The 23,953-nt window shown below is 40.0% G+C and overlaps 1 pseudogene; it reads right to left on the minus strand.

Moving 5' to 3' along the window:
- Positions 1 to 647: 647 nt before the first annotated feature.
- Positions 648 to 23,953, minus strand: part of LOC100758078 — a 77,516-nt pseudogene continuing 54,210 nt past the window's right edge.

Raw genomic sequence — 23,953 nt, forward strand, 5'->3', positions numbered from 1 at the left:
TCTTAGCATCCAGAGCTAGGCACAGACTGTTCAAGTCAGCCAAGTCTAAACTGGCTTTTGAAAAGAACTGCTCAGTACCAAATCTCAGCAAACACATATAGACATGAGCAATTGCTTGTGAGGAGGCCAAGAGGCCAAGGAATGCCAAGTATCAGGTAAAAAAAAAAGCCCTGTGTTATGTGATCCGCCAGAGACTGATGCATCTCTTAGGGACTTTTTTTTGGAGGACACTGAGTAAGAGACACTTTTGTGGATGAGAGATGGAGTTTAGTTGCAGGGCACATGCATGCTTGGCTCCTGTGAGGTTCCTGATTGAGGCTCCAGTGCACGCACACACCAAGAGGAATGTGCAAGAAGAACTTACAAAGATAGGCAGATCTGTGGTTGGCTTTACTGTGTAAATCTAGACAGTATGTTGGAAAATGATGCAATGGATTTTTATTCCTTTTCAAAAGACAAGTGACAATGGTTAGATGAAACAGTTCAGAAGCCTGTCTTCTCCTTGAGGAACAGGGACTGAGCAAATGATCAAAATGGAAAGAAGTGCTGGGGGCTTTGACTGGGGAAGGGCATTGTGGTCTGCAGTGTGAACAGTTCTTTCTGCCTCTACTCACTGACCAAACGCTTTACTAAAACTTGTGAGTTAATCAAGGAACCCTGGCCGACTGATGAGGCAGCACAGCTGCCAGGGCCTCTCCAACTCCCTTTCCTCAATCAGCTTCTTAGCCAACTGTGTGAAGAGGCCAGTGGTGACAGGAGGGACAGAATCCAAAAGCCTGATGGCTTCTTTGCTGGAGGCTTTTATAATTTCGGTTGCAGAAGGAACTCCTATCGGTTTAAAGTTAGCGTCTGCTTTCTGCTCCACTTCTGCTGATAAAAGCAGATGCAAATCCCTGTCCTTCCAGTTTTGCCTGTCTTCCCTGAACGATGAAAACAGGACTCCACATCCTTTGGTGGACAGTTTTGAACAACCAAGTCAACTCAGAGGTTTCTATCCCAGTGTAACAACATTGCTTGCAAACTGAACTCCAAAATTGCCACTTTGGAAATCTTTCAGGGTGATTTCCCTTTGCTTCTGTGGAATGTTGCTATGTAATAACCAGGCATCCTGCTTTATACATGTATTCCGTGATAGGTCCTAGCCTTCTTTTTTGGTTTCACAGAAGATGATAGGCCCCCTTGGTGACTACTGTATGCTTGGATCACATCCCCTGTAACCACTGCCCTCTATTTTTTTGTTTGTTTTTGTTTTTTTGAGACAGGGTTCTCTGTGGCTTTGGAGGCTGTCCTAGAACTAGCTCTTGTAGACCAGGCTGGTCTCAAACTCACAGAAATCCACCTGCCTCTGCCTCCCGAGTGCTGGGATTAAAGGCATGTGCCACCAATGCCCGACTACCATTGCCCTCTTAGTTCATTGACAATCGCCAGGTGCCCTACAGTTTTGGCTGCTTCCTGAGTCTTTTTTACCTATCAGGTCCACCTATTAGTACATAGATTTTGTGTATTTCTGAGCAACATTAAACACCCAATGAGGACAAATTGCAGAGAAAAGCAATGTTTGGGGGTTGACTTCAGAATCTTTCTTGTATGCTACTCATAAATGTTTTTCCACTCGATCAGCAAAACTCATATTCAATACCTGGTCAGCGTCATCCAGGACAACATGTCTAAGTTTGAGTTCTAGCTTGCCATTCTGAAGATGGTCCTTAATACAACCCAGGGTCCCAACGAGGATATCAGTCCCCCCATAAAACAAGTCTCTGATAGCTTTTTTTGTGATGTCACTGAAGTCTTTGCTTACTTGATTTACTAATTGTCTGGTGGGTGTAAGGATGAGCATTTGAGGAGCAGGGCCTCTCTTCCTGTCTGTAGCCCACCCTAAAGTCTCTTAGCCACAGGGATGGAAAAGGAGAATGTCTTCCCAGTTCCTGTCCACATCTGGACAATTAAGTCTATACAAGTAGACACTTGTATAGGCTTGAATAGGAAATAGAAAGTTCACCTTTGAGAAGCTTGAAGTCTCTTCAGACCTAGGAAAACTGGAGACAGTTCCTTCTTTCTGTTCCATGGGTGTTTCCTTCTCTGTCTCACTGCCACTTTCATCACCAGCGGCTTCATTGGAGTTTGAGTTTGAGTCTTAATGAGAGAATCCAAATTCATCAGTTTGGGGCTTTTCTCTCCAATGTCTCCATTTGCTTCCTTCCCTTTCTTCATCCTCTTGGACTTAGGAAGGTCTGCATCTTCTTCAGAAGGCTTCTCAATTTTTATTTGTTTGTGCAGAGTCCACTTTCTTCTCAAGGGGATCTTTTTCTTCTTGGAGGTCTTGCTATTAGAAGCAGTGTGACTTGGAAGTAGTGCCTCCTCTTGTTTTCTGGCCTTGTTGGACTTAGGGGATCCACATCATCTTTAGAAGCCCACCACCCCTCCCCTTTTAAGACTGCTTTAGCTTTGGAGGAAACAATTTTTTCCCATTTCCTCTGTTGCTTTTTCAGTCTTAGATTTCGTCTTCTCTTTTCTAGTTTTCTTCTTCCTTAGTTTCAGCAGCATCTCCTTGCTCTCCTCTGCTCTGTCTGATTTCAACCTGGACTCACTGAGGAGTTTTGCAGGCTTCATTCAGCTCCAGCTGTTCAGGCCTATGGGTTTCCTCAACAGTGTCCCATCTTTTTGTTTCTAAAACAAGGTTTCTTATTGGTCTGGAACTCTGTGGTGTGGCTGTCCCTGCCCCCACAGTGCTGGGGTTACAAGTAAGACAATGTGCCCAGTTTTATTTTATTTTATTATTTTTACATTCCAATCCCATTTCCCCCTTCCTCCCTTTCTCAGGACTCCCCATCTCCCCCCACCGCACCCCCCATCTACTCCTCAGAGGGAATAAGGCCTCTCTTGGGGAGTCATCAAAGTCTGGGATACCAAGTTGAGGCAGGACCAAGCTAATCACCCCCTGAATCAAGCTGTAAGTTCACAGTTTTTGAAAATGTAGATTCTGGGGTTCAACTCAGGCCCTTGTGTTTCAAGGCAAGCACTTTGGTGATTAAACCACTTATCCAGCCCCTTGAAAGTGTTCTTTTACCCCCTACTTGATGTGTTAGAGCTTGAGAGAGATGTATAGTTAACTCATGTCTGAGTTCTAGCATTTGTGATAGTTCACATGTTTTATATTTTTATTGTGGTTTTACTTTTACCAATAAAATGTATTTGCTACATTAGTACCTTTGTCTTATATTATCTGAGATCAGTATTATTTCTGTCATTTGTCCTCTGAATTTTATTCAAATTTTGATTTTAACAATTTTGTATTTGTTATAGGCAAGTTTCTTTTAAATATGTTTATATTTATTATCTTTTTATTTGAAATAGGTTTTAAAATAAAAATAATTTGAGATATAACTGGTAGTTTATCCCATTCCTGAAATGTGCTGGGTGAAATAATCCAGTCACAAAATCACTCATAGTATCATTCCATTTGTATGGAATGTCCAGAATTGGCAACTCTGTAGAGACATAAAAGAAATACAGTTTTTGTTATAACATAAATGAAGTCCTTTAAAGGATTCTACAGCTGTGTTTTAATTTGTAGTTAATTTATAGTATTGAAACACATGATAAAATAAATAATTAAAAAATACACACATGTGCAGTTTCAGAATAGATTATTTGAAAATTGCCTGCCTGTAAACGGAGGTTTCAGTCCCAACTGCCCAGACTCAAATAACTGACTCAGAGGCATATATTAATTGTAAGTGCTCGGCTGATAAATCAGGGTTGTTTCTAGCTAACGCTTAGGTTTTAAGTTAACCCACACTCCTTATTTATGCTCTGCTGTGTGGCAGTACCTTTATTAGCATGGCATGTTCATCTCCTGCTCCCTTTTTGTCTGATTGGTGACTCCTCTGGCTCCACCCTTCTCCTTTCCATTCATCTTGTCTGGCTACTGACCAATCAGCATTTTATTAAACCATTTTGAGTGACAAATCTTTACAGTGTATGAGAGTATTATTCCACAGCACCTGCCAAAATGTCTTAGGTCTTTAGTAAAATCTTCAAAATCACATGAGCTAGGTAAGGAGATTTCTTAGTCCCCACCTTCAAATGGCCACAAAACACTCTGAGGGTGTTTTCTATGAGATTTGGTGTTTACTGAGTATATGTTTAAAACAATTTGAAAGGTCAAATGCTGAGATTCTCAGTTGATGTTGCAGTAAGCCCTTCTGTGAACTGCTTGGGAAGGGCACACACCTCAGCAATGCTGGCCAGAGCTGCAAAACTGTAAGGAAGGTTATGTCTGTGTATGTTGCCTTTTCAGCCAGAATCCCTGCAAGGAGAAGAGAGAACCGAACAATAGATGGTTGCTACTTGCAACGTTTGCAGCCTCCCTGGACATTGACAATATATATTTCAGACACAAAGTCCTTACTTATGGCTATTTTTTCCCTTTTTGTAAAAAATTTAAATTGGAAACAAGCTTGTTTTACATGTCAATCCCAGTTTCCTCTCCCTCCCCTCCTCCCCTGCCCCCCCCACCTCCTATCCCAGCCCCTTTCTGCGCCTCAGGGAGGGTGAGGCCTTCCATGGGGGAATCTTCAAAGTCTGTGGTATCATTTGGAGCAGGGCCTAGACCCTCCCTGATGTGTCTAGGCTGAGAGAGTATCCCTTCTATGTGGATTTGGCTCCCAAAGTCCATTTGTGTATTAGGGATAAATACTGACCAGTGGCCCTATAGATTGTCCAGACCTCCAAACTGGCATCCTCATTTAGGGGGTCTGGAACAGTCCTATACTGTTTTCCCAGCTATCAGTCTGGGTTCCATGAGCAACCCCTTGTTCAGGTCAGCTGTTTCTGTGGGTTTCACCAGCCTGGTCTTGACCCCTTTGCTCATCACTCCTCCCTCTCTACAACTGGTTTCCAGAGTTCAGCTCAGTGTTCAGCTGTGAGTGTCTGCTTCTGCTTCCATCAGCTACTGGATGAAAGCTCTAGGGTGTCATATAAGGTAGTCATCAATCTCATTATCAGAGAAGGACATTTGAGGTAGCCTCTCGACTACTGCTTAAGATTGTTAGTTGGGGTCCACCTTGTAGATCTATCTCTGGACATTTCCCTAGTGCAAGATTTCTCTTTAAACCTATAATGACTCCCCCTATTATGGTGTCTCTTATCTTGCTCTCCTCTATTTTCCCCCTGACTCAAACTTCCTGCTCCCTCATGTCCTCCTTTCCCCATCTCTTCTCCCCTTCTCATTTTCCTAAATCCTTCTCCCCCCGCCATGCTCCAAATTAGCTCAGGAGACCTTGTCCCTTTCCCCTTCTCCAGGGGATCATGTATCTCTCTCTTAGGGTCCTCCTTGTTTCCTAGCTTCTCTGTCGGTATGGATTATAGGCTGGTGATCCTTTGCTCTATATCTAAAATCTATATATGAGTGAGTATATACCATGTTTGTCTTTCTGTGTCTGGGTTACCTCACTCAAGATGGTTTCTTCTAGTTCCATCCATTTGCCTGTGAATTTCCAGATTCCATTTTTTTTCTGCTGAGTAGTACTCCATTGTGTAAATGTACCACATTTCCTGTATCCATTCTTCAGTTGAGGGGTATTAGGTTGCTTCCAGGTTCTGGCTATTACAAATAATGTTGCTATGAACATGGCTGAGCAGATGTCCTTGTTGTATGAATGTGCATACTTTGGTTATATGCCTAAGAGTGGAATTGCTGGATCTTGTGGTAGATTGATTCCCATTTTCCTGACGAACTGCCATACTGATTTCCAAAGTGGCTTTATGAGTTGGCACTCCCACCAGCAGTGGAGGAGTGTTCCCCTTTCTCCACATCCTCTCCAGCATAAACTGTCATTGGTATTTTTGATTTCAGCTGTTCTGACAGGAGGAAGATGGTATCTCGGAGTTGTTTTGATTTCATTTCCCTGATGGCTAAGGATGTTGAGCACTTTCTTATGTGTCTTTCAGCCATTTTAGATTTCTCCATTGAGAATTCCCTATTTAGTTTTGTAACCCACTTTTTAATTGGATTATTTGGTGTTTTGGAAACTAGCTTCCTGAGTTCTTTTTATATTTTGGAAATCAGTCCTTTGTCAGATACGGGGTTGGCGAATATCTTTTCCCATTCTGTGGGCTGTCATTTTGTCTTGCTGACTGTGTCCTTTGTCTTACAGAGGTCCCATTTATTAATTGTCAATCTCAGTGTCTCTGCTACTGGTGTTATGTTCAGGAAGTTGGTGTGTCTCTTGTATGCAGAAGAAGGATGAATTCTATCTTTGTGTTTTTTTCTGTTAGCCTGTGTCTTTTTATAGGTGAGTTAACACTATTAATATTGAGGGATATTAATGACCATTAATTGTTCATTCTTCCTTGTTTTGGATTTGTTGTTGTTGTTGGAATTGTGTGTGGATTTCCACCCCTTTTTTCTTTTGGCTGTTGGTTAAGTAGGATTATCTATTGCCACCTTCTGACACTACAAAACCAAGCCACCAGGGAAGGGATTCTGGTCAAGTTTTCCTTGTTGGAATTTTGACAGGCACGATCTTGTGCAGCTGCTGTGAATTCATGAGTGTAGGCCATGTCCAGAAGACAACATATCATAACACTCCTCACCCTCCTCTAGTTCTTAAATTTCTGCATCCTCTTCCATGATATTTCCTGAACCTTAAGGATTGGAGCTTATGTAGATGTTCCATTTAGGGCTGTTCATATACAATTACTGTTTCTCAACACTTCAAACAGTTATGTCTCTGCATTAACTTCTGCCCACTACAAAGGGAGCTTATAGAAGGTCAAGGCTGACAGCAGGACAAGTATATGGGTATATAGATAAATACTTGGTAGCATCACCATTTAGCAAAACAGCAATAATAAATCCCATAGGCTTTTGATTGGGTTTACAATACTAGGTATGACTTTTCTGCTGTTTCATGGTCCTCAAATCTAATCAGAAAGCAGTTGAACACACTAGTGTTGCATCAATGGGCACATCTCACCTGGCAGGTTGGCTTTGTAGCATGCAATGGATAGCACCGTTGACACCTTTTCTCCCAAAGTGGCCTGTACACCACCTTCTGACACTACAAAAGCAGGGAAGGGATTCTGGTCAGTTCTAGATTGATTTAGTTTTTACTATGGATCGACTAAGTATGAGTTGCAAATGTTGAGGAGATGGTGGAGTCAGACAATCCAATTCCCTGGTGGAGTTTACAGTCTAAATAATAAAAACATGTGACATAAGTGTAATTTGACATGGAATGAAGGACGGAATCACATACCGGTGGTGTTAGTAGGCAAAACATATTTAATTCAGTGGTTCTCAACATTTCTAATGCTGTGACCTTTTAATACAGTTCCTCCTGCTTTGGTGACCCTCAACCACAAAATTATTTTTGTTGCTAATTCATAACTGTAATTTTGCTACTGTTATGAATTGTAATGTAAATATTTTTGGAGACAAAAGTTTGTCAAAGGGGTTTTGACCCACAGGTTGAGAACCTCTGTTCTATTTGAAGAGCTTATTTTTCAGTCTTCCTTTTTGGGAAAAGTATGAAAGTTCTGTTTTTTCAATAGTTTTAGTGGTCACATGATAATGATGGCACGGTTGTATCAGGACATTCTAGGACATAGAGATAGAAAATAACCACACTTATATACATGGCTTGAGTTTCATGAAGTATGTTTTTAACTAGTGGGTGAAAACCTGAACATTGACAGTGACTTGAGTTTACTTGTGTCAATTCAGAGCCAGAACTTCTTATTTTTCCTTCATTTCTCTCCCTTTTGTCAGTATGACTGAACAACAGTGAGTGATTTCCTTTTCAAGGTAGACTACCTCTTCTCAGATCTTCTCTTTGGACCATTGCAGACAGATGAGCACAGTGATGCACTAGAGTGTAGGAATGTCTCATAGGGATATGGATTGGGCAGATGTATTTTCTAAAAAAAAAAGAGAGAATTTTACTTCTATCCCTTCCGAGAGCTAACTCAGAGTTGTAAAGTTACTTTCAATTTTCAGAAAAATGTCTGTCTGCAACTCAAATGTTTTATAGCCTGTCAGGATAGTGACAGATAAAATAGATTTTTTTTGGCAAAATTGAATTTTATGATGGTGATACACCTTATACTATGAGAGTTTTGAGATTTCATGGTTTTGAGTTTTCACACTGGGCAGCATGAGCCCGTGGATCCATTTGCAAGAGGCAGTTCTAATTTTTCCCTGGATTCTCCTTTAAATCTTAGCACTACCTTTTCAATTCTCCTGATTCCAGGTATCAATCTCTTCTATTACCTTGTGGCTTGTATATGACCAATCTTTCTCATGGTTGCAGATTTTATATTTTTCTAAGATCTCTGGAAGATGTTTCCCATCAGCTGATATACATAGAGGACACTTCAGAGAAAAGTGGAAATTGGGCAATGTAATGTGATGAGAAAGTTTCCCTCTCTATAGACTTATAATCATCTAGTTCTTCCAGATCCTTTAAAGGTGTATTGTTTAAGAGCTATGTGATCCTTTTCACACATATAAAAACACAAAGTAGCAGTTCTTTTTTTTATTTTTCACACATTTATTGTCCTATTTTAGATCCATAAATGGAACTTTATAACCTTAGGTGAGAACTAAACATTGATCTGTTTGTCTGGGAGGGAATTATAAGTTTTTTCCATTCATTTATTTAGTTCATAAATAAAGTCATGCACAATTATGATACAGAATATAGTATGTTCACAATGGCATGGCTAAATTAAACCAATTAACATGTTATATCACACATATTCATCATTTTTGTTCTGAGAACACTTAAAGTATACTATCTCACAACTTTAAAAATATAGCATATTGTTATCAACCATATTTATTATGCTCTCAGTAGACCTCAAGACTTCAGAGAATCCATGCCTCTTGTCCAACTGCAGTTTTATATCCTTAAACCAATCATTTCCCCATGTTAAAAGTCCCACATTGAAGCCTAATAGCCACAATTCTGCTCTCTGTTCCCATAAGTTCATCATTTCTAGGTTACACATAAAATTGAAATTGTGTGACATTTGTCTTCCAGTGTGTCACTTATTTTTTTTTTTGGCAAGCATATAACTTTACTACTTACTAAAGATGAAATCAAATTTGCATGCACAGCTGAGCACTCACTGAAACACCTTCGATTCATCACACATTTGAGTTTCAATTAGCATATATACATATATATATATTTATATAAAAAGAGCAATAGTGGCAATATGCTATGCATCAATAGCAGCAACAGCTTTTTCAGGTTCTGCAGACCTTTGAACAAAATTGTAGAGACATCCAGCACACTCATTTAAAAAAAACAAAACAAACAAACAAACAAACAAACAACAACAACAACAAAGTAAAAAACAGAATACCAGAAAACAGCACAGTTCTGTTACTCTTGTGGTACTTGGCACCATTTTTTTTTAAATTAGCTTCTCAATTATCATCTGGGAGGAAACCATTCTGAGCAACATCATTAAAAACAGCTCTGATAAAGCATGGTCACTACTATGTATCATAAAGCAGATCCACATATGAGTGAGTACATATCATGTTTGTCTTTTTGTGATTGGGTTACCTCGCTCAGAATGGTTTCTTTGAGTTCCATCCATTTTCCTGCAAATTTCAAGATTCCATCTTTTTTTCTGCTGAGTAGTACTCCATTGTGTAAATGTACCACAATTTCTCTATCCATTCTTTAGTTGAGGGGCATCTAGGCTGCTTCCAGTTTCTGGCTATTACAAATAATGCTGCTATGAACATGGTTGAACATATGTCCTTGTTATATGAATGTGCTTCTTTTGAGTATATGCCTAGGAGTGGAATTGCTGGATCTTGTGGTAGACTCATTCCCATTTTCTTGAGGAGTCACCATACTGATTTCCACAGTGGCTGTACAAGTTGGCACTCCCACCAGCAGTGGAGGAGTGTTCCTCTTTCTCCACATCCTCTCCAGCATAAACTGTTATTGGTATTTTTGATTTTAGCCATTCTGACAGGAGTAAGATGGTATCTCAAAGCAAAGTAGCAGTTCTTAAATTTAATGGATGGAAATGTTGTGTCTTGGTATAATCAGTTACTTTCAAGGTGTGACCACATGATGAGTGGGTTAAGAGGATAACACGGTAAGAAAAAGAAATTTAAAAACACACTAGAAGGATTCAGGGTATGACAGAAGACTAGACACCATGGTGGAATAAGTGACTGGTTACAGTTTGGAAACAAGGAGAACAAGACTGTTTTATCACTCTTTTAGCCACTTCTCCAGGCCTGAACCTTGATCAAAATCCCAACAGACCTTTTCTACTGTTGAACCCATAAACTTTGTGTACTATGAGATTAGACTAGTTGCTGTGATGGTAACAAAGGTAGCTGCCACTGCTAGAGTGGAAATTTTACCCCAGGCAAACTGGGCTGAAATACTCCCATGGGAAAAATCTACAAAAGCAGCCCCAGTGGGATACATAGACAGGGTTCCCAGTGACAGCTTCAGGGACCACTATCAGTGCCTTGCTGTAACAAAGCACAGAAGTGTAATAGTACAACAGTGCACGAAGAAATACTATTGCAGCAGTACACACTGCTATTGTGCTAGTACAGCAATGAACATGGATGCCCTAGTAAAGCAGTACACGTGGATGCTCTATTACAGCGGCACACACGTACTAATAAAGAACTGCACGCAAATGCACGAGTACAGCAGATCACACAAATATACTCTTCCAGCGGCGCACATGGAAGTCCTACTACTACAGAAGTGTACACAGATGTGCTAGTACAGCAGGACATGTGTGTATTAGTGCTGTGGTCCATGTGGATGTACCAGCATAGCACTGATCATGGATGCACTCTTACATAGTACACAAGGATGCACAATTATAGTCTTGAACACAGATGTACTAACACCACAGTGCACATGGATGTATTGGTGTATCAGTGAACATGGATTTGAATTATAGCAGTGCACATGGGTGTGCTGGTACTACAGTGCACATGAATGTACTAGTACAGCAATGAGCGTGGACACACTGGTACAACAGTACAGACAGATATATCAGGACATCAGTACACCTCAACTTATTATTACCTATTGATAGAGAATGTACTTCTGTGTATGTTCCTCTTATTGATTGTTGAATAAAGTACTGTTTGGCCTATGAGGCAGCAAGTTAGATGGGACTAGGAGTCGAAGAGGATTCTGGGAAATGTACTAAGAAGCAGTGATCCAGGCAGGAAGTGACATAGCAGGGAGGCTCATATTTAAGGAAGGACAAACAGGAAGTGGGCCCTTTTCCCCTCCACTCTTCCTCCAGTGGCCCAATGTGATCCACCGGCAAGGGAGGACGCCAATGGAAGGTGTCCAATAAGTCTTATAAAATATATAGATTTATGATAATTAAGACTGAGCTAGCAGATGAGAAATCCTAATCATTGGCCAAGCAGCATTTGTACCTAATACAAGTATCTGTGCATTAATTTGGGCCCTAACTTGGCGGGCAGAACTCAGGCGGCTGGCGGAGACTGCCCGCATGGCGGTAGGGCTCAGGCAGCTTTTGGCAGAAAGATTTATCATAACAACCTATGGTCTTGGGCTCAGAGTTGTGGACAGAAGTTTCTGTCCCACCTGGTCCCACAGCTGTTTAGTCCCAAATAAACATACCGAGGCTTATATTAGTTATAAACATGGTTTGCCAGTGGCTCAGTTTTCTTATTGGCCAGCTCTCTCTTAATTATTAACCCATTTCTATTGAACTATGCATTGCCATGAGGCTGTGGCTTACCTGTAATGCTCTGGCATGTTACTCCTTCGGCAGCTCCATGGTGTCTCTCTCCGGCAACTCACTCTGTTCCTCTTCCCAGAATTCTCCTCATCTGGTAGCCCTGCTATACTTCCTGCCTGCCTACTGGCCAATTAGCATTTATTCATCAACCAATAAGAGAAACATATATACACAGACTACAAAAGGACATCCCCCATCACAGAGTGCACTGGATACACACCTAGGAGTGTCTCTGGGTTTCATAAAAATGTATTTATTCTTTCAGAATTCATAATATGCTAATTGTCCTTTGTCCTTCATTCCCTCTACTATTTTCTTTTACTTCCCTATACTCCTTGCCAAATACCTTCTTCCAACAAATCTCTTCCTGCCCCTAACTTTCTGGTCTTTTGTTGTTGTTTTGGCCCATTGCATTTAATTCTGGTTGCTTCCATGAACATAGTTGGTTTATTTATTGGAATATGGGGAGTTATCAGAGGCTACATCATTGAAGAACATAACCTCCTCTAGTATCTCATTGCTTATCCCTGCAGGGTAGTTTTTTTTTTGAAGGACTTTAAATATTTTCATACTGTTTTCTCAGAGTGGTTCACAGGAAATTCTGCCGCATCCTTGGATTCAGTGTGTAAGGGAAGGGCTGTTTCTTTCTAAATTAATCAACAAACCCTCATATTGCAGTAATGTAACGGATTGGCTCCACACTCCTGCTCTGCCAATTTCTCTGTGAGGAGTGTCAGTGTGTTTTCCAACAAAACTACTGTGGCGGTATTGAGTTGTAGACAATGAGGATAGCAGGACCACAAACTATTTGTTGTGTATAATTTATTGTAAGTAACTTAAAGACATGGGAATAACCTTTAGGTAATTTTAATGAGACTTTAATGGTCAATATTGGGCAGCCCTTCATTTGGTATGGATTGGTTAATTATAAGTAAACGGTAGCCTAGGTTATCTATGAAAAATTGACAGTATTTATGTGGTGCTCCACTTTGGTTTTAGTTGCTAAGATGCAGATTTTTGTTTCTTTTTCATTCCTTGGGATGGCTAGCAGGGACCAGGCACATAATGAAGAAATGTTGAAGAGCCTTATATTTTCTGTTAATAAAAGAGACATTAACTTTAGGGTTGATAATAAATTTAAAAAATTATACTTAGCAAAATTTCATTATAGGCTCTGGATATGCAAATTGCTATTAGTAATTGCTATGATAAGTGATATCTGGTGTCAGCTTTATATAAATGTCAGCAATTAGCAGCACATATATGTTTTTGTCATCTTCAAAGCTGACTGGCTCCTACTTGTTTTGAAAATATGTCACTCTTTGAAGAATATTCAGGAAAGACCTATAATTTGCTGGCATCAATCATCTAGATTTGAGCGTGCAGGGTTTTATAAGATTTAGTAGTCTTTGCAGTACTAGCCGAAGCTTAATGTCTCTAACTTGTCATATAAATTTGTCACATTGCTAATTAGTGATGAGCATGCATCTTTGCTAATTATTTTGGGTTTTCAATCATTTTCATCCATATTATCTTATTCAATCATATTTCTGTATTCAATATTGTGCCGAGTTTCAGCAACCCCATCCAGTAAAATTAAAATTAATATTTTACAAAATACTCCATTTTGTTTATGGTGATGTATATGAAAGATATTTCCTCTCCTGACTCTTAGTTGTGTAGAGTTGAGAAAGATGTTGGTTAAGTGAACTAAAAGTGTTTGTGTCTTCCAGTAGATTAAACATAAGAGCAATTTTTTAAATGTACTGTGCTATAAAAAAGCCGACTTTTTTTTTTAAATCACAAAGAACATTGAATTACCCTGTAAGAATCTCTACTGGGTTTTGCTAAAAATTTTCAACCAGGGATGTTAAGTTAAAAATGCATTTTCCTACTTAGTTTTTCTCTTCTCTCAGACTGAAGGTGCATGGTAATGCGTGAGGGGAACCTTGGAGGATCCCATGGCAGGCGAGGATGACTGAGGCAGGGGAGGGTGACCGAGGCAGGGGACGAACATGCCAGGCAGCCAGAGCTTAAGTGAGAAGTTTTATTAGAAAGGCGAGGGAGCAGGGAGAAAAGAGGCGAAAAGACGCAGAGACAGAGAGAGGTCAGAAGAGAAGAGGGAGACAGGAAAAGTCCTGTCTGCCCCAGGGGAACAACAAGAAAGGGAGAGGGCAGGAGAGTTGGAAGGAGAGAGCAGAAAGAGAAGAGAGCATAAGTGGGGGGGGGCTGTCTTTTAAAGGGGTCGTTTGCACCTGTGTGCAGACTAGTTCTCATGGAATCCTGGGCTGACCAGAGTACTGCCTGAGTGCATTCTGCCTGGTGACAGGGCAGGCCAGCATAGTGCCTGAATCCGTACAGAAGGAACATTTAAGTTATAGTCCCTAGAATTTCAGATGTTCCAGAACCAGTGATTTTGTCCTTAACTAAGAACACTAATAAAGCAAACAGTCAGGAAGATGGAGGACACCCCTCCACAGGTTGCTGGACTCTCAGGAAATACTGTATAGTTGGAGAACAACTAATCTGTGAGGTGGCTTGTGGTGGATCGGTTTACATCAAATCATAGGGAAGATGCTTCAAGATGCAGGTGTTGAAAAAGGCCTACCGAAAAGAACTCCAAAAGCTTGGGAAATAATAACCAAAAATTAAAAATAAGATGGTCTGAAATTAAAATTTTCTGCACAGCAAAGAAAACAATTACTCAAGTGGCAGAACAAATGCATATAGTAGGGGTCTTTCCTCTATATATCTGAGAATAAAGCCTGAAGCTATCAAGAACACCCTAAGTGACCCAAATTCAGACAATCTCCTCAACCAGTGGGCTAATAAAAATGAACAGACAATCCTAAAAGATGGAATAGAAATGGCCAATACCCATATGAAAAATTGTTCAATGTGCTGAGCTGTCAGGCAAATGCAAATTAAAAGTATGCTGAGAGTTCATCTCAGCTCACTCCAAGTTTCATAAGGAGAACAAATAGGAACAAACTCTCCTAAGGATGTAGGAAATAGGAGCCCTGACTCGCTGCTGGTGGGAGTATAAATGAGCTCTTCCCAGCTCCAGGAAGTTGAATTCCAGTGGTGGAATATGAAGTATTTTGATAGACTATGGGTAAGAGAGGGACTTATTTTCTTTCTAAAGATTTATTTATTTATTTATTTATTTATTTATTTATTTTGTATACAGTGTTCTGCCTACACATCTGCCTGTAAGATAGAAGAGGGCACCAGATCTCATTACGGATGGTTCTGAGCTATATGGTTACTGGGAATTGAATTTAGGATCTCTGAAAGAGCAGCCAGTGCTCTTAACCACTGAGCCATCTCTCCAGCCCCGACTTATTTTCTTTTGAGGGACAGTTGGTTTCTAGTCTTCCAGTATCATTGTATTTTTTCAGAATTTTTTTATTTGAATTAGAAACAAGATTGTTTTACATGACAATCCCATTTCCCTCTCCCTCCCCTCCTACCCTACCACCCCCCCCCCAACTGAAACCCTATCTATCACATATCCTTTCTGCTCCCCCTGGATGGTGAGGCCTTCCATAGGGTGTCATCAGAGTCTTTTGTAGCCTTTGGGATAGGGCCCATGCCCACTCCCATGTGTCTTGGCTCAAGGAGTATTCATCTATGTGGAATGGGCTCCCAAAGTCCACACCAATGCTAGGGATAAGTACTGAACTACTACAGAAGGTCCCATAGATTTCCGAGGTCTCCTCACTGAAATCCATGTTCCTGGGGTCTGGATCAGTCCCATGCTGGTATCACAGCTATCAGTCTGGGTACCAAGAGTACCCTGATGTTCAGGTCAGCTGTTTCTGTGGGTTTCACCAGCCTGGTCTGGACCCCTTTGCTCTTCACTTGTTCTTCTCTGTAACTGGACTCCAGTTCAGGTCAGTGATTAGTTGTGGGTGTCTGTTTCTACTTCCATCAGCTGCTAGATGAGGGCTATCGGGTGGCATATAAGTCAGTCATCAATCTCATTATCAGGGGAGGACATTTAAGGTAGCCTCTCCTCTGTTGCTTAGATTGTTAGCTGGTGCCATCTTTGTAGATATCCAGACCTTTCCCTAGTGACTGATTTTTCTGTAAACCTAAAATGTCCTCTTCTATTATGGTATCTCCATTCTTGTTATCTTCTATTCTTCCCCTGACTCAACCTTTCTGCTCCCTCATGTCCTCTGCATCCCTCCTCTTCTCCCCTTCTCATTCTCCTAGCTCGCTCCCACCTCTTCCTGTGCTCTCATGTTGCTCAGGAGATCTTGACCCTTTCCCCTTTTCCAGGGGACCATGTATGTCTCTCTTAGGATCCTCCTTGTTTACTAGCTTCTCTGGCAGTGTGGATTGTAGATTGGTAATTCTTCACTCTATGTCTAAAATCCACATATGAGTGAGTACATACCATGTTTGTCTTTTTGTGATTGGGTTACCTTGCTCAGAATGGTTTCTTCTAGTTCTACCCATTTTCCTGCAAATTTCAAGATTCCATTGTTTTTTTCTTCTGAGTAGTATTCCATTGTGTAAGTTTACCACATTTTCTCTATCCATTCTTTGGTTGAGGGGCATCTAAGTTGCTTCCAGTTTCTGGCTATTACAAATAGTGCTGCTATGAGCATCGTTGAACAGATGTCCTTGTTATACGAATGTGCTTCTTTTGTGTATATGCCTAAGAGTGGAATTGCTGGATCTTGTGGTAGACTGATTCCCATTTTCTTGAGGAGTCACCATCCTGATTTCCAAAGTGGCTGTACAAGTTGGCACTCCCACCAGCAGTGGAGAAGTGTTCCCCTTTCTCCACATCCTCTCCAGCATAAAATGGTGTTATTGATTTTGGCTATTCTTACAGGAGTGATATGGTATCTCAGAGTTGTTTTGATTTGCATTTCCCTGATTGCTAAGGATGTTGAACACTATCTTATGTGTCTTTCAGCCATTTTAGATTCCTCTATTGAGAATTGTCTATTTAGTTCTGTACCCTACTTTTTAATTGGATTGTTTGGTGTTTTGGAGACTAGCTTCTTGAGTTCTTTGTATATTTTGGAAATCAGCCCTCTGTCAGATGTGGGGTTGGTGAATATCTTTTCCCAGTCTGTGGGCTGCTGTTTTGTCTTGCTGATGTCTCCTTTGCCTTACAGAAGCTTCTCAGTTTCAGGAGGTCCCATTTATCAATTGTTGACCTCAGTGTCTGTGCTACTGGTGTAATGTTCAGTACCTGTACCAATTAATTCAAGGGTATTTCCCACTTTGTCTTCTAATAGGTTCAGTGTGGCTTCATTGCATTTTTAAAATTTAACCTGTTCTTCCTGCTTTTGATGCTGTCACTGCCAATCATCTTCTTTCACGCCTTGTGTGTTCTTTTTCCTAACCCCATCCTTCCTCACCCTGCCTTTACCTTCTCTTGGTCTTCTTTCTAGACTTTTACCCCTGCTTACCCCTGCTTATATGCATACATTTATACTCTATAGGCTAAAATATGCACAAGTCTTTTTGTCTTTTTTGAGTTGAAGTCACCTTACTTTGTACTGTACTTTTTCAGATTCATACATCTTCCTGTAAATTTCTTACTCTTTTATGGCTGAATAATATTCTATTGCATATATGCATCATACTTCCATTATCCATCCATATGCTGATGGACATTTAGACTGTTTCCATCTTGCTATTTGCTATTGTGACTAGAACAGAAAGAAACATGAATGTGAAAGTTTCTTTGTGGTAGGATACAGAGTCCTTTGCCTGTGTGTCCATGAATGGTATAGCTGGGCTATGTGGTAATTCGAGGAGCCTTCACAAAACTTCTATAATGCCTGTATTAGTATGTAGTCTGACCAGCAATGAATAAGTCTTCCTCTTCCATACCCTCTCCAATATTTGCTGTCAGACTTGATGACAGCCATTCTGACTAAGGTAAGGTGGTATTGCAAAGCAGCTTTAATTTTCATTTCCCACTGTGTTGAACACTTTCAAAAATAGTTACTGGCCATTTGTATTTCTTCTTTTGTAATGCACTCTGTTTATTTCATTAGCCTATTTGTTGATGGGCAGGGTTTTTTTGTATTTAATTTTTATAGTTCTTTGTGAATTCTAGATAGTATCCCCTCATGTCCAAAGTATATTGGGTACAGATTTTCTTCAGTCCTATGGGCTATCACTTCTCATGGTTGAATTTTTCTTATTTCTTATCATCTGTTGATTGTTGGGGCAAGTTCCTGTGTTCCCAATAACAACCTCTTAAACACTTATGGTATAATAGCATGTCGAAGATCACATCTGATGAATGGAACATATTCTTATTAAAGAGTGTCTACATTATGTCACATGCGGCTGCCTTATTAGTCAGAGGAAATGCAGTGAATATGCATTTTGAAGTAAGAATATGTTAGACTGTGAAATCAGCTTTCAACTGGGAAGTCATTCTACTTTTCTAGTTTTTTCTAGTTTTCCTCTTTGTATGATTATGTTCTAAAATGAGTGAAAGCAGTATTGACCATAAAATCCTTTAATAAGCCACAAAGACCCATGCAGATAACTCCTTTTATTGCTGTGGTTTGTCATGTACTCAGATTAACAGCATGCTTTGGAGTGGGTATGGATATCAGTACTTTCTTCTTTAATTTGACAGAAAAAATGTTTCCACAGTTTCTTTAAATATGGGTGACTTTGTGTGAAGTTTTGATTTATAAATTAAATAGATGAAAAATATTTGGAAAATGTAACAGAATTGATTTGATTTTAATTGATAATTTTTATAATAACTTCCTGAGTTATGGGCTTCTTTTCTTAGATGAATATGACATTCTACCTTTTTAAATAATCAGTTAATCCCCACTCACACAATGGTCATAAGTTGCTCATTGACTTAAATATTTGTCATGTTGGTGTCCTTTTCGTGAGGACTATATGACAGATATCTTTCATTTCTTCATCAGTGAGAATTATGGCTAGATTTTGCAAACTTGACATAGACTTAGGCACACATGGGAAGAGCAAGTCTCAACTGAAGAGTTGCTTCCATCACATTGGCCTGTACACACGTCTGTGGGACATTTCCTTGACTGTTAACTGATGTGGGTGTACAATCCACTGTGGGTGGTGCCATCCTTGGGAAGTTGGGTCTCACTATATTAAAATGGTAGCTGTGCAAGTCAGGAGAAGAAGGCCTGTGGCATCATTCCTCCATGGTTTCTATTTTAGTTCTTGCCTTGGCTTCCCTAGTGACGGGCTAAACTGTAAGCTGAATAAACTCTTTCCTCCACAAGTTGCTCATAGAGGCCGGTGTTTCATCACAACAACAGAGGAGCAAACTAGGACAGTGTTTTTATGTGGTTTCTAGGTAACTGGTTTGTTTTTACCATATGGACACAAAGAATTTTAGCAAACCACAACTTTCCCCTTTGAGTTTCCTGATCAATGTGTCAGAAGTGCACATGTTTCCCAGGTTTAGAAGTTTACTAGGAACAATGTTTTGGCATGCATTTTAAAAATTAACCTTATTCCTGGTTGGTGCAAGGTTAGCATCCCCCCTCTCATACTTTTCTTTTTATATTATTCCTGTATTACTTGTTTTATCTAGTATCTTAAAAGCCTTCTTAAACCTTATATTAGTTAAAGTGGGGATACATAAGTAAGTAATAATACAGTTTTAATCCAGCCTATAAAAATGTGTAGAACATTCCTGTAACTGTGGCTTTAGACAATAAGTACTGCCTGTGCATGAGAAATTTAGCAATAGCTCAAATATGCTATCCACAGGGAGTTTACAATTCAGGCTCCCAGAATTAAACTGACACCTTAAAAATTCTCTCAAAGGAAAGAAAATATTCTTGAGACAGTAGTTGTAAATAAGATAACCAATCCATTTCCAAATATGTTGGTAATGCTATTCTGAAAGGTAAGAAATTATGTTAAAGTGTTGCAATGGGGCCTCACCATGCAAGGGGCTCAGCCCCCTTGTAGCAAGTATAAATACCTAGCAGTATGGAGCAAGCACTGAAACGTTTGCTGATTTTTTTTTTTTTATGTTTGTACAATCAAGTTTGGCACTCATTGTTTCCATAGCAACTGTTCTGCCTGTATGAAGTAAGCAACTAAATTTCATTGCTCTGTGGTATAAAAATAGCAACTGATAACGGCTTTTCTCTGTGTTGGAGAAAATCATTTAAAAAGAGAAAACACACTCTCTTACATTTTTATGCCAATCCCACACCAAAATCAGAGGTCAATAAGAATGACAGATCAAAATTTCAGTTCTCTTAAAGATGAGAGGTATCCTTGGTCAGAGGACTTTTGATGGCAGTATCTGGCTAGTCCTGGGAAAGCAGGGTCAGTGATGAGTCTACGAGCCTTATTCAGTAACTTTAATAGTTTTTGTTGCCCATAGTCTTACACATCACATGCAGGGGAAGAGAGTAATTTGCAACAGGAGTGTGATATGAAGAAATGCTGCCTGGGGATACCATGCAACTTATAGAAACAAGCGTCTGGAGTCACAAAGGCTATTGTTTCCATCAAAGTATAGGTATTACTGTGCTGAGATAGACCTGTACTTAATTAGACAAGACTACCTTTGCATCCACTTTATCTAGGATGGGATCAGGTGCCATGAGCTAGGTGAACTGTTCTTAAAGACAAAGGTCTGCCAATCATCTTCCTGCAGCCATGTGACATCAGCTTATGGTACCCTGGTACTTATGGTACCTTTATCCACACTTCCTATCAACAAAGCTGCTCCCCCCACTTTTGCCAATCATGAGATTCCAGTGTCCATGCCAACTAGGCTAGATCTATGTTCTTCCTGGTTTGGGTATAGTGAGACATGAAGTCTCTAACCCTTTCCTAAGGAGTCAGAAACAGCCCAGGAGATTGGGTGGAGAGCATTCTCCCCTATTGACTCCTCTCCTTTCTTCTTGGCCACTGGACTCTTCTCATGTTTCCCAAACAGGGTGGAGTGGGTACAAGAATGGTAGAATGAGGTGTTTATGACTTCTGAGCAGTACCCATGTCTTCCAGAAATGCCCTGTTATATTAACATCATCAGAGCAGAGTAGGGTTCTAGGCTAGTATTCAACATAGTGGCACAGATATTATGGGGTGGCCTTGGGACATCATGTTTTTGCATCTTTTTTTTGTAGTAAATGCCCACCATCTCTTGGTTTCCATCACCACATACCCACTCTGATATGGTACAACAATCTAAAACTACACTGTCTTTGTAACAGATGCAGAGACTGGAGGCAATTTTTACTTGGGGCAGACCAACCTTAAGCTCTTGGGCCACTAAGGATCACAGTGTTTCTCTTTTGCAGCACGTCTTCCTCTTAGATTTTTCTTTTTCTTCTGTGGTGTATTTAAGCAGCTCCATGGTGCCTCCTCTTCTCCAGTAGAACCAAGAGCAAAGGCAGCCAGGTGTGCAGATTCAACTAGGGTCCTGAGTCCATTCTAGCTTGTAGTGCTTTCTGATTTCCTACTCTTCCAGCCTTCGTTCCCTTCTCTTTAAAAACAGCAATAAAAATCACAGCTTCCCAATAGACAAGTGAGAATTAAATAGATTTCTATCTGGAAAACACTTTGAATGCTGTCTGGACATAGTGAGCACTAATGAACCTGTGGTTGGAAAAGTGCATGTAGTTCCAATATGACAAAGAACAGATCATCTGGCTGGGTCACAACACATATTTTTGACACAACCCTTGACTTGAATCATATTTTCTCTGCATTTTTTTCAGTAGAATCACAAATGATGAGGATGAATCCATTCTCACTTAATATTGAAATATTGCTCTAATATTGGATAATATGGATAAAGCTGTCCAGACTGTAAAAATCAAATCAAATAAAGAAGTTCAGTATTCTAAATTGAAATTTTGGTATGAAACCGAAACTTCTCAGTTTTCACATGTAGAGGTTTTAGGTACTGATGAGATCCATATCAATGAGAAGTATTCAGTTCTGCAGTGAATACCCCTGTTGTGCTTCATCCATCCTAAGTGCTTCTAGGAGTGTGCACAGAGTGCTTTACATGGACTTACAGGCAAGCCCTGTCATGTTTGGCTGCTTTTGAAAATTTGCTTCTCTAAAGGCATGGGAAGCAATGCCTTCCTAAGGAAAGTAATAGCCATCTCAGGACTGCCATTTTCTAGGATTCCCTGGAACTAAACACTGTGGATCTTGGAAATAGTGACAGAATTATTCAGCTTTCACTGGGAGTCATGGTGCCCTCAAAGCAAGGGGTGGCTGCTTTCTGGAGCAGGGTAAGGAGTGAGTGCCCATGTTCCCTGGAGGCTGTCTATAGGGAATAGACGAAATGTTGAGTAAATGTGTATTATTGACATGAGTATGGCCATGTCAAGGACCCCAATGTCTCAGACCCATGGGAGTGGCCATGACTTCCTATTCTGGACTGATGTCTTCAGGGCTGAGGTTAGAACCAGCCAAAGAGTCCCAGGTCTGACACTGAGTTGGGGTATGTGGACTTGGGAAACTAACTACCCATCAGAAACATCTGGTTGTAACTGAAGGGCTCCCAGTAAATACTGAAGGACCATGTTTATTGAAGCACCATCTTAAGTAACCATCCAAAAATGGGGGTAATGACAGAAGACATCCATTATCATGTATAAAAGGCTAATAGCAAATATTTCCTTTAATCCTAGAGATACTCAAGCCCTGAGGCACCCCACATCAGCCCCTCACTAGCCCTGAAGGTGGGTATAGACTCACCCTGGCTCAAGTCTTTTGTTAAACAGAATAGGAGCCATTCCCCACTGAGGCCAGGCATCCAGCCATAATCAACTGACATCTAAAAGACAATAGTTCTGAGCTCTTAGAACTCCTGGCCAGGTTGCACATATTTCCAAAATATTATGCAGGCCCCAACACCTTCCCTAAGTCAGGCTCAGGGGAATGGTAAGATCTAATCCTGGTCCAAGTATGAGTATTGACAAACATTTGTTCTTAAACTAAAACCATCATGTGCAGGAAGCATCAACTGCAGCTTCCTCATCCTATATGACCTGAGGTTGCTCATCTGCTGAGATCACTAACCTACTGCATCCTCCTTTTCACTGGGGTTGTATATAAAAAACATGTTGAGTTTCTGGTCTGTTGCTGGTGAGTCTCCATCAGAGCTCATGGCCCAACTGATCCCAGCTTATCTGTATGTGCCTGTCATTTCTTCATGCCCTGTTGCCACAGCCAGATCAATTCTAGAGCTAAGTACTAGCTGGAGAAATAAGCAAAAGAAGGAAATTAAAGGGACACTTATAAGGAAAGAAGTCAAATTATTCTTATTTCCAAATGACATGATACTACTCATAAAAGATTCCAAAAATTCTACCAGAAAACTTCTAGAAACAAACACCCAGTGATATGGTAGGACACAGAATCTACTTACATAAATCAATAACTTTTCTAATATGCCAACCACAAACATACCAAGAAAAGATCATAGACACATACCCATTCACAAGAATCTCAAAGATAGCAAAATATCTAGGAATAAACCTAATACAGTAAGTAAAGGACCACTACAATGAAAACTTTAAGCCTTGTAAGAAATAGATAAACACACAAGAAAATGGAAAGACATAATAATCATGGATTAGTACTAATATTGTGAACGCAACCATTTTACCATGAGCACTTTATAGATTCAATGTGATTGCAATAAAAATCCCAATCTCATTCTTCATATAAATAGAAAAAAAAGCTATCCTAAAATTTGTATGGAACCACAAAAGACCCTGGATATCCAAAATAATCTTGAGCAAAAGGAATAATGCTGGAAGGATTACCATCTCAGATCTTAAGATATGTCACAGACCCATAGTTATAAAAAAATATGTGATCAGCACAAGAAGAAACATATAGACAAATGAAACAAAATTGAAGATCCAAAGATGAATATGCATACATAACTTTAACCTTATAATATTTGACAAAGATGCCAAAAATATAAGTGGAAGAAAAGAAAGCATCTTCAACAAATGGTGCTATGAAAACTGTGTATCTATATGAAAAGGAATGGAATTAAACCTGTACCTATCACATTGCACAAAACTAACTCCAAATGGATCAAAAACACAAATATGAAACGTGAAACTGCTAGAAGAAAACATAGGCAGTACCCTACATGGTATAGATTTAGGAAAGGACTTCCTGAATA

Source organism: Cricetulus griseus, chromosome 5 (genome assembly GCF_003668045.3).
Source record: "Cricetulus griseus strain 17A/GY chromosome 5, alternate assembly CriGri-PICRH-1.0, whole genome shotgun sequence".
NCBI classification, from domain to species: Eukaryota; Metazoa; Chordata; class Mammalia; order Rodentia; family Cricetidae; genus Cricetulus; species Cricetulus griseus.